Source organism: Sinocyclocheilus grahami, unplaced genomic scaffold (assembly GCF_001515645.1).
Source record: "Sinocyclocheilus grahami isolate Dianchi unplaced genomic scaffold, SAMN03320097.WGS_v1.1 scaffold687.1, whole genome shotgun sequence".
NCBI classification, from domain to species: domain Eukaryota; kingdom Metazoa; phylum Chordata; class Actinopteri; order Cypriniformes; family Cyprinidae; genus Sinocyclocheilus; species Sinocyclocheilus grahami.
Window position 1 is genome coordinate 118,890 of NW_015505866.1, and position 12,596 is coordinate 131,485.

Genomic DNA, 12,596 nt, shown 5'->3' on the forward strand with positions numbered 1-12,596 from the left:
AAGAACGAGACAGAAGGGATGATGGAGCGCTGACCGACAGTGGTGTTCCGGGGACTTTGGTGTCAGAAATCCTCTGCTCTGTCTCATAGAGACCATAATGCCTGACTCCATGGGTGTGTAGTCTAGCTCTATAAACCTGCAATAGTCAAAACTGACCCACAAACAAAAAAGAATCATTATACAGGATAGCACACACCTCAAGTTCACCTTAACCTGTATTGTATAGAAACTCGAATGTTTCTGTGGACATTTTCTGGTAAACTGTGATAATAAATACGAGATGAATTCAGGCAGAAGCAGAGGTTGCGCTAAAAAAGAAATCATCTTCCACTTTTACCGACTGTGTTGTAAGCTTTCCATTATTCTCTATTTTTATCCATATTTTTTTTCCCAATTTCCGAAAAATTATGTATACATCTGTCCTTGAAATTCCAGGTGCTGATTTGGTCTTTTTGATACATCTGTTTTTAACATTTGAAATTATTCAAATCATTCTAAAGTCCATTTAAAACATCCAATTGAAATTAACACAACAAGAAGCTTGTTTTATTACAACCATTAAACTCTGTACACAAGGTTGCAGATCTGACAGATTATTTGACAGATTGTCTGACTAATTAATTAAGTCAGCAGTCAGGGGAGGACAGAGAGAAAGATAAATAGTAGCTTTAGCTTCTTATTAATTCTGGTTGTCAGAAACATTAGCAGAGGGCTGGGTAGGATCACAGCCGCTTTGCCACACTTAAAAGAATAAAAGACATGCTGGACATATTGTACAAATGCATACTAGATTACTTTTGACAGAATTACACTATTTCCTTCATCTTTACTGGCATTACATGTCTATTTTATGTAAATGAAAAATATTCTTACTAACTGTTTTCAAGACCTTCTAAACATGCAGTTTCATACGGTATGCTGACATCACATAGCCTACCGTATTCATAAAACTGAGGCAAAATAGGAGCAATGGATCATGGGGTAGCTTAGAGCATAATGACTCTTTAATCTCCCAAAAAACATTCTCTTTTGGAAAAATTTAAAATTAAACCCAGGGTTAGCTGCGCTGAATGAAAGCACTTCTTTTAGGTGGTGCAGAATGCTGTTTTTACAGATGGTAGATAACTTTGAATCTAGTAATAGTCTGATATGATATTAATGAGCTGGTATTTGGTCATTTTTATTTAAATTTTGTGAGTGAGTTTTGAGTAAATATCAGTATCAGCATTAACCACTGAAAGCCTCATATTGGTAAACCACCCGAAGTTGAAGTATTAAAATTACTAAAACTGAAACAAAATAAATATATATATATATATATATATATAAGCTAAACAGAAAAAACTAATAAAAATGACAAGCACATAAAATTACTTAAAATTACTTGAAAATAAAAGTAAAATCTAAAGCATTAATAAACATTATAATAGTATATAAACAATACTAAAATAACACTGGTCCAAATATAATTCTCAGCTCGACATGTTAGATAAAAATAAACCAATCAAAACAGCACATTTTCAATGACAAGCCACTATAACTACTGTCCACCAGGACCACCATTGGTGGGCTATAAGAGGTTTGCTGAACTACCTAACCATGAAAGCAAGCCACGGTCATGGTTAAGGTGAGAGCAAACAGAGAAAATAGAAGCAAAGTGAAAGAGCCGAAACAAACAAAGCATGCTTGAGGAGTGAGAGAGCGAAAAAAGAGGACTCTGCTATCAGTACTGATAGCAAGGAAAAGAAGGGAGAAAGTGAAAAGCAGCCAGGGTAGTTGTACAGACCAGGTACGTCCATTATGTTTTCAGTGATATGGACTAATTGAGGGAAAGTAGGGTAATGTGTAGTGAATATGTGCACTGAATTGCCACACACTCATTAGAATCATTGTCAAAATATCACAGTAATTGTCAGTCTCACAGATGATCAATTCAATCAGAGCCAAAATGGCTTCTCATAGAACAGATTTACAGATCATTAACTGATCCATTTGCACTTTCTCTGAGCCTCTGTCAAAGACCAGTGAGTTCAGAGTAATCTGCCCTCTCAGATCCTCAACATCAGCATCAGTGGTTGCAGGTAATGGGCTGGTTTTAAATTAGCGTGTGAATGCCCAGTGCAGCAGTGTTGTCTACTACAGTCATGCCCTACTATAGGGTACTGAATCAGAGTCTCACACAGGGGATGCATTGGGAGACGACAGCATTTGTTGCAAGCGGTGCTTAGGCTGTAGGGCCTTCAGCAGGTTGAATCTGAGGAAACAGAGATGAGAAAGAGGCACAGAGCTGGGCTCTACTGCAAAATTACCATTTTTCGTCAGGGCACCCTGACGAAGGCAAAATAGCTGCAACGCGTAGGTGTGCACTTGTCACCTGTTCTTAAAATGTATAGCCATGATGAAATAAGTAATGAATAAGATTCGAGTGCCTTGGACTACTATTATTCTTACGAATTATATATTTAATTTTAAAAAGTGGTATATAAGGAAGTATATAAGGAAGATATATAATATGCTTATTAAAAATAGTGCTTTATCCATGTGCTTGTTAAATCATTGATTTACAAACGTTTCTTCTATAATTTGGAGGAACTTGTTATATGTTTTGAAGTCATTTCTGCCTTTCCTAATAATATGCCCTTTACAAAAAGAAAATAAATGAATGCTTTAATTTAACAAGGATACATAACATTTCTCTTTAAATACTTTTACATTTTTACAAAAAAATATATTTTTTTTCTGAAGAATCATGTGACACTGAAGACTGGAGTAATGATGCTGAAAATTCAGCTTTGCCTTCTCAGGAATTACATTTTTAAAATACATTAAAATTTAAAACCATTATTTTTTCAAATGTAAAAATATTTTTCACAATATTACCGTTTTACAGTATTTTAATTAAATAAAAGCAGCCTTGCATAAGAGACTTATCGTACCAACCCCAAACTTTTGAACGATAGTGTATATTTGTGTATATGTGTTTAATATCCTAGTATATTAACGTGCTTATAAATGATTTAAACTGGCACTTCAGGTAGTTTTTATACAACCTGGCAGTTGTAGGGTGAAAAAGCCTTGACAGCAGAGAGAGAAATTGAAATCGCTAAACAGCTGATGTATTAATGACGGCATCGGAAGAGAGAAAGGATTATTGAAGCACTTGAAGCTCAAAAGGTCATTAAACTGCAGCAGAGATCGTACTGTGATTAAAAGAGTAAAACAGCAGCTAGAAGGGTTAGATATTACAGCAAAGCACCAACACAGCTGCAAGTTTTAAAATAATGTCTGTTAGAAAGAAGATTTCAAGAGAGACAAACGATGCCATACTTGCGTGATCCAGAGCCAGATCTTTTATTTGAAGGTGAAGACATGGAGTCAGCAGTCCTCTCCCTTCTTTCTCCTTCTTCAGCTGGATCTTTTTTCCTCCCTGTCAACACAGCATGAATAGCTCAGCTGCAGCCAGCCTGAATAAAACACAAGAACATAGACAATGTCGTCAGTTTGACTTGCAGAAATTATTTGAAAGGGGTCATATGATGCTGCTAAAAATAACATTATTTTGTGTATTTGGTGCAATGAAATGTGTTTATGTGGTTTAAGATTTAAAAAACACATTATTTTCCACATACTGTACATTATTGTTTCTCCTCTATGCCCCGCCTTTCTGAAACACGTTGATTTTTACAAAGCTCATCGGTCTGAAAAGGGAGGTGTGCTCTGATTGGCCAGCTATCCAGTGCGTCGTGATTGGCCGAATACCTCAAGCGTGTGACGGAAATGTTACGCCCCTTACCATACTGTGATGCCGTGTCTGGCCGGAGCGACAAGACAAAAACATTAAAACCTATTATAAACGAGGCATTTGTTGCATCCAGTGGGGACATAATTACGGATTATAATGACTTATACTGTCTTTTTATGCATTGCGTTGCATCGTGCCGCGTAAACATAAAACCATGTCTGCATTTGTGATTAAAGAAATGACAAACAACAAGCCTACACTACACTGCCCAAAAAACACACGTTTGAATCGTCAGTGGCAAATTCTTTAAATATAAAAAACGTACTTACAGTCTGTGAGTCAGAACAGCCGGCATTGTAGTCTACTCTACCAGGATCAGGAAACAGTCCTCCATAAAATGCACTGGACACATCTGAATATTTGGGTTGAACTGTTCTGGAACAGTGTTGTAAATACAACTTAACCACTGATTTCTAGTCGTGTCCTCTTTTGGAAGACCAAACAAAGTAGTTTCGCTTTCACAATGAAACAGCATCACACACCGCGGCCTTGAGTGAGCAGAGGCCGCGGCCTAGAGTGAGCGGAGGCCGGCTTGAGTGAGCAGAGGCGGGCTTGAGAACGGTGCGGCCGGGGGATTCGATGAAGGAGCGTCCGGCGTGCTTGCGGCAACCACATGTTACGACCCCGGGCTGGACTCCGCTTTATCCACGGTGAAAGGCGATCCGGCGATCCACAGCGCGAAGTTGATGTATTTCCTCAGCGACCAGCACGGATCAGCTCCAGGCATGACGAAGTGGATATCGTCCTCTTTTGGAAGGCCAAACAAAGTAGTTTCGCTTTCACAATGAAACAGCATCACACACCGCGGCCTTGAGTGAGCAGAGGCCGCGGCCTAGAGTGAGCGGAGGCCGGCTTGAGTGAGCAGAGGCGGGCTTGAGAACGGTGCGGCCGGGGGATTCGATGAAGGAGCGTCCGGCGGAATATTTCTTTGGATTTGAGACTTTAGTCTTTGCAACTTTACAGATCTTCTTTATGCACCAAGAGCTTGTAACACTCCAAAGAGAAAGGAAAAATTGAAATCGCATATGACCCCTTTAAATCTCAAACCACGTATCAACCCTTGTCTCATTCACATAACAGTAGTTTCCTAACTAGCTACATTCTAAAAAATAAATATTTCAAGTTTGTTGCCACACTATAATGCTATTAAAGGGATAGTTCACCCAAAAAGTGAAATTCTGTTCACTCATTACTCACCCTCCATGTCGATCCATCCCAAACCTGAATTACTTTCTTTAGTCTGTGGAAAATAAAATCTTTTTTTTTTTTTTAATGTTGTGTTTTGAAAATGCATTTCCCTTCCATGTTCCACAGAAGAAAGAATGAATAATTTAAAAAAGGCTTCACTTTTAGGTGAACTGCCCCTTTAAGACATTACCTAAATGTTTGCATTTTTATTTCTTACATTATCATGAGGCAGATCATGCCATCAATGTCAAAAGAAAACATTAGAATCTGTCCATTTCATCTAATCTATCTGACCTCTTCACACTCAGCAGACCTGGCAGCAGCATTGCTCGCAGAGCTGTAATATATTTAACATTGTGCTGACATAGACTGGCTGGTCTCTGACTCTGCGCTGATGCAAAGCTAGACAACAGAAATAATAGAGCTTTAACTTTCACAATCAGACTACTCAGTGAAATCAAGACCCGCCAGAAGCTTTAAAAATGTTTTCATCCCTGATGCAGCTAGAATATTTAATACGAGAGAAACAGACAAATGAGAAAATGAGAAAAAGCAGTGATTTCTGCTACAGTGGGCATCCTGAGACACATGCTGATGGAAAAGAAGATTAATGATCTAAATAATTAAAAAGGAATTGGCACAGCTTAGTATAAGCAACACTGCAGTATGCTCCTCATAATAAGCAACTCAATCCTTCACCATATTGACATGAACTTCATTTTTGCACTCGGGGTTGGCTGGGTGATGAAAACGAACAAAACAGACCAGTGTAGTTATTGTAGTAAAACCATTAAAAAAAAACATGTTCATTAATTAAAATAAAGCTGAAATAAAAAATAAATAAATATTATTTGAAAAACTAAATGTAAGTAAAAGAAAACTAAATGCAAGTAAAAATGATAAAAGCTCATTAAACAGTCAAATTATATTATTAATAAATAACAATATTATGAATTAATAAACAGGGATCTAATACATTTTTTGGGGAAAATGTGCAGTCGCTGAGTCAGTATCGGGACAGTGGTCTCAACTCCCTCTGGTGCAGTGTGAGTCATAACGTAGAGCAGAAAACTAAATGCAAGTAAAAATGATAAAAGCTCATTAAACAGTCAAATTATATTATTAATAAATAACAATATTATGAATTAATAAACAGGGATCTAATACATTTTTTGGGGGAAAATGTGCAGTCGCTGAGTCAGTATCGGGACAGTGGTCTCAACTCCCTCTGGTGCAGTGTGAGTCATAACGTAGAGTGCAGCTGTGAGATCTATCGGTTTGAACTCTGCACCGACGCAGAAGACTACATTCTCAGTCTCTCTCATATTTTAAATCATCAGCAAACTCTATCATATCAAATAAATGAATTAATATTCAGATCATTAATCAAATGGAAAATGAACTTTTATAGCTTACATTGCATGATTTGGAGCACAAATCCTGGGTAATGGCTCTTTTGGCTATAGTGTGTGGCTTATAAATTAAGCAGAAATGCCTGAAGAAAGAGCCTACTTCTCTTTGGAAAACACATGTGAAAGCAAGCATATTTAAGGATAAAATGTCATGATGCTAGACTTGCCACATACACAAAAATACAGATCTAAAAATCTTAATTGCTTAGAAAAAGAACACTGAATTTGCATCAGGAAGAATAAAGATAATATATTTTGATGAGGAATTCTGCTATGTCAAGCTCCTGCTACAGCACTGGATGACCTCTGACTGCTGTCTTTTGAGATGTGCAGAAAGTTGCAGATGAGTGATTGTTATGACCTAGCACTTCTCTTCTCTCTCACAGGCCTCTTTCAAGCTATATCATTGCAGAAACACCTGCTCAACAACAGCCAAATATCACACACTGGCTTGCAGCTTTCAAACTGTTTATGACTTGAATATAAAGCAGATAATGATAAAGGCAAAGAACAATGTGGCAGAATAGAAGATCTCCTTGACAGCTTAGATCTTCATGCAAGTCTTTTCATACAGCAGCAGTTTACAGTGACCATGTAATACATATTAAAGGGGTTATATGATGCACCGCAAGCACTCGTCGGAAATGTAACACCCCTTACCATAATCGCGAGCTTCATCTTTCAAAATAAATGTAAAGACAGAGCCCGAAAGGAGAACAGAGTCTCGTGACAGACAGTGATGAATATTTGTTCACAAGTAGTACACAAGCCACGGTTAAGACCGCTGACTTCACTGTGATGTGATGTGATGTGTCTCTCTCTCTCTCTCTCTCTCGCTCGCTCGCACGCACGCACGCACGCACACACACACACACACACGATGCGCAAAACTCCGCATTTGAACAGTCAATAGCAAATACTTAAACTAATAACAAAACAGTAGCTGATTCAGAAGCGCCAGATTGTCATAGCAAAGTCAGAATTGCCTCCTCTCCTAGGTTCACGAAACAGTCATCCATAAAATGCATTGCTGTTCTGTTGTAAGTAATCTTAAAGACTCCAGACTCTAGGACCTTGGTTTGCATCTTTTCCACGACATTCTAATTTATTGAGATGCACCTGTATATAGTAACACCATGTATAATGCCAATATGGAGAATGAATTTAGGAATTAAATAAAATTCTTTCCTTGGTTTAAGTACTAAAATGACTAAAACATAAACTGAAATAAAAATAAATAAACAATAAATAGATATTTAAAAAAATTACTAAAGCAAATATCAAAATGATTAAAACAAACTAAAATTAAAATAAAAACTTTTAAAATATAAAAATAAAAGTTTCATAATATTAATACATACTATAAATTGTATATAAAAAACATTAAATTAACACTGAATTCAAATTATTTAACTCAAGAATAATTGAGTTCATCAGTTTAATTTGTAAACAAATATTTTTTTTTGTTACAGAAGAATGTAAATCAGGTTTGGCATGAAACAAAAAAATGTATAAATACTGTCAGAATGCTTTCTTACAGAACTATTCCTTTAATAAATCTGGTACCTCCAACAACGAAAATGATTGGGCCCATTTTATGTTTGCCTAAATCTAATGGGAGCTAGATTAAGATGGATTAGGAAGTGATAAGAACTAATTTGATTATGAAGTCATTTATCAGGACATCCCTCATGGGTCCTAAGAGAGCAGTGATCACTCAGTCAGTGGATTGAATGGAGCTAAATGCATCCAGTGTGGATGGATAAATGCAGCATGAATGCTCTGAAGTGAATCAAACTCAGTAGTTGTAATCAGTGCAATCAGCTTAAGTATATCTATAAAAAAGCAGTAATCAATATTACATTTATCTCACAAGCAAATACAAATATGAAATACATTTTAAAGGAATATCCAGTGACACCATGTTTAATGTCAATATAGAGAATGAATTTAGGTAAAGTGGGACACTTAAGATCCAAATGGCTACATCAATGTCATTCCATACTAGTTTAGGATGAACTAAATGGGATAGTTCACCCAAAAATAAAAAACCTCTCTCATAATTTATTCACCCTCAAATTGTTCCAAACCTGTATGAGTTCTAGTTGACAGTATTTGTTTTCATACTATGGAAGTCTGTGGTTACCGTCAACTGTTTGGTTACCAACATTCTTCAAAATGTCTTCTTCTGTGTTCAACAGAAGAAAGAAACTCATACAGCGTTGGAACAAGTGGAGGGTGAGCAAACGATGACAGAATTTTCATTTTGGAATGAATTAACCCTTTAACTCTTTCCCTGCCATTGATGGAATTTTCTGGCTTTCCGTGATTTCACTGGTGTACAGCAGGAGGCACTATTATGCATCTTCTGAAAGAGTACTGAATCCCTAGATCAAAACATGGTGAAGAAGAAGCAGAAACAAGCTATCGCGTATGTAAGCAGATGCATATGTTAAATAATGCGATCATCAAACATGAATCCTTATATAAATCAAACTGTGCAAGCTTTGGATGTGTTGATGGAAGCAATCAATTCCATCTATGTTTTGATCATCATTCTGAATCTGATCCAGATGTAGTCTTTTACAAAAAAGCAATTTTCTCAGCTTTTTGTTCAAAATGTTGCTTTTTTCATGAAACTTACCCACATTCAAGTGTTGATGAAAAGAAGATTGCATGAAGCTAGAATAAAAGTTTTTTTTTGTTTGTTTTGCTTAAAAGCAGAGGCTCTGTTCTTTGTTTTGACATATTGCATGTTCAGATATTCATACAACAAAATATTCTGGGTGCCATTACTTTTGTGAAAATGATCAAAAATGCTGGTGGTGGGTGGGAAAAAAAAAAAAAAAGCGACGTTAATGCTGTTTTTCAGTAATGAAAGAATCAATGTTATATTATTTACAGTATAAACTTTTAATTTTAATGCGAGTTCATTAATTAGTAATTTATTTGATTTCAGTTTTAGTTTTCATTTAAATAATTGTAGTACTTCAGCTTAAACCTATTTCAGTTTATTGCTAGTTACTTAGATGGTTGATCAGTTATTTCATTTCTAATTTTCAGCTTTGAGTTTTTTTAAATTATATTTTACTTCAGATTTATTTTAATTATTGATTAAAATATTCATATTTCCTTACTATTGTAAGAAATGTTAAGACAGGTATTGAGAGAAGAATAAATTTAAGTGCATTCACCCTACAGAGTGAAATATATTATTGAGTGTGCTCTTTGTAGCACCAATGTGGTAAGGAAATGCTTTGGACGATTGGCCTGCATGCTGAGAAGATGTAGAGCAGTCGTCATGGAGACAGCCATTCAGCCACTATTCTAGAATGTAAGCTCCACAAGTGGTGTGATTGGCTTTCCTAGCTTATGTGTTTGTGGTGAGATAGACAGATGGGACAGCGTGGTGACATTACACAACCACAAGGCAAGCAGCCTCAATGGCAAGTCTACTTGCAACAAATTGTATCCTGTGCAAAGGAGCAGGTGATAATTACCAGAGAGAGTAAAGAGATTATAGTGATGCACTATGAGACACACTGTGCAGTTTCACCTGCTTTAATATATTCGAAATAATGTAAACTTGCTTGGTTGTGATAAAGACTACACATGATGATCTTTTTAGATCTTCACAAATCCACTTTTAAGGACACTTTCTCTGCAGTCCGCAAGTCCTTACAGGGATGCAAGGTCATACTGCACCCTAGGCCCTAAAACTACACTGTCCATGTCACGACTCAGCGCAAGCCGACGCGCTGAAACCAAATCAGAAATAAAGCATTACTCAGGGCTAGAGAACGACAATTATAGGTTATGAAAACACAGCCCTAGATTAGAATAGTATGAAAGCGCAAAACCAAAACAAAAGCAAGATGCACACGCATGCTCGCTGCAGGGAAACATCTGCTGTGCGCGCACATCGAAACACCGAAACCCAAAATGTGTGCGAAACACACGGTGCAAATAAACACCATTTAGCGTGCGAATGTGAAATATCTTTTTGCTCTGTGCGTTCAGATAGGATATTGTGCCTGGCGCGTCACAGTCCTTGGTTTGTCATACACACGGGAAATGCAGAAGGAGTCCTTCGCTACAACGATACATCAGGATTCGCCCGTCATACTGCAATGCAAAACATTTGACATTTACCTGGTTGCAGCAAACCGGAGAGAATCAGCTTGCATTCATGTAAACAGCAGTGTTTTGTCGTTATTACCCGGGTGCACGTCCCCGTCAAGGACTCCGCCACAGCGGTGCTCCGCTGCTCGGGTGGGCGAGTCGACGGGGCGGGCGCTGTTGACAATGAGAGGGATTCTGGCGCGTGAGGTTTGTTTGAGAGCCTGGTGAGGGAAGACGAGGGTTGATATGAAAGCAGATGCGTAATATTACGACGATCTCATTAAAGGGGACCAGACCACTTTAAGTTGTGAGGACATGCGGTGTTATGTTCCGTTTAATTATTTCCGACGGTTAACATTTTAAAGGAATTGTTTTCAGTAATGTTCAGATAGTCTTAATGTGACCGCAACCGAATTGTCTTTTGACGCCCAATCACCAAAACGTCAACTGTCAAAACTGTAAATATAAAAAGAGAAATAATGACATAATGAAATATTTGTATTTTTCGAAAATCTAGAATAAATATTAAACACATTTTTGGGGGGGGGGGCTGTCTTTACATTTTAAAAGTAAACGTGGTTACAACCTGCAGAAAAGTTCATTGTACTTGGTTACTGAAGAAGAAATCAAGAGGTAAATATCAAAGTCGATTAGAGAAAAGTTAAATAGAAAAGAGGCAAACATTTTGAATAGAATGATGTGAAATCACTTTTGACAGTGTGCTCTTCGATGCGGTAGTAATCAAGGTAACCCTTAAAATAACCACCTAATCTAAAAATAATAAGCACAGATTTTCCAGGCATTACATTCCCATGGGACTCTAGTTTGCTTTACGTCCGCCTAATAAGATATCATGTATCCTAATGCCAGACTATGGGCATTCGAGTAACAGGAGAAACTGAGAGTCGCCTTTTCAGCACCACGGACAGCACTCTCCAATATCTTAGTGGTTGGATACTGCCAATAGGACAGGTGGCGATTAAACTTGTTTGTTGTTGTTGTAAAGTACCCAAGCAAAATAAATAAACAATAGTAAAAAATAAAAGACAAACAAACAAACAAAACAAACAAACAAACAAACAAACAAACAAACAAACAAAAAAACTTGGAACAGAATGGTTTATATTTCTATTCCTAAAACGAATTCTTTGGTCTCAAAATTAATGTTTTGTCCATGGTCTGCCACAAATAAATGATCTGCAATCTATACTTTACTTAATTGAATGATTATTTTCTTGTCTATTAAAATTATATAGCAATATACTTCATTTCTGCCTAATTTAATTTCTTTAATTTCTTAACTGCCTCGAGTTAATCCCTCGAGCTTTTATTTTGGCAGGAAACGACAGGAAGCCAAATTAGGTGAGTAATTAAAAATGATCATATTGTGTCTGTTAAATGGGACTCAATCCACTCTTGTAATGAAACAGATAAAACAGAGTATGCCTTCCCCACGACTCCACCTAACAAAAGGACACGTGATCATCCATTTTAATTTCTTTTTCTTGTAGTCTTTGTATTAGTGCCTGTGTTAATGCATTAAGTATTTGTTATGCCATTTTTTTATACAGGAAGCTGCATATTTCAAAGCACTTTGAGCAATAGGTAATTACATAATTCTTTACAGTTAATTCAGAGTCACATGTTATAAATTATATATAGCTTTTTGAATGAAAAAGATGGCAAATGTTCCCAGTTGTTGTTTTATTGTCTGTTATAACTGACAGGACAATTGTTCAGCATGTAGTCAAGTTCCTCAGAAACTACAGGTTTTGCAGATGGTATTGACATTCTTCAGTTTTTATGAATATATTATATTGCTGTGCTACTTGGATATTTACGGTAGGCTAGGCTTTATAATACATGTTTTTCAGACTGTTTCCTCAAGTAAAGAAAGCAAAACAGCATTGGTGATGTTTCCCAGTCATCATCAATGAAATCAAAACAATTAATTCAGAAGTTCCCAACGGTCAGAAGATTGCCAGCATTATCTGTTCTGTTCAACATGTCCTTGTTAATGGTTTGTTTGTGTGTGTGTGTGTGTGTTGATGAGCTGGGATAGGCTGATGGTC

At 36.8% G+C, this 12,596-nt stretch overlaps 1 long non-coding RNA gene across 1 annotated transcript; it reads right to left on the bottom strand.

The window, feature by feature from the left end:
- Positions 1 to 20: 20 nt before the first annotated feature.
- LOC107559479 (uncharacterized) lies at positions 21 to 10,766 on the bottom strand. Its single transcript, XR_001605627.1, has 4 exons — positions 10,555 to 10,766; positions 3,328 to 3,464; positions 2,180 to 2,254; positions 21 to 151 (listed from the first exon to the last, which is right to left on the bottom strand). It is a non-coding gene; the product is annotated as an uncharacterized lncRNA (long non-coding RNA).
- Between the last annotated feature and the right edge of the window lie 1,830 nt (positions 10,767 to 12,596).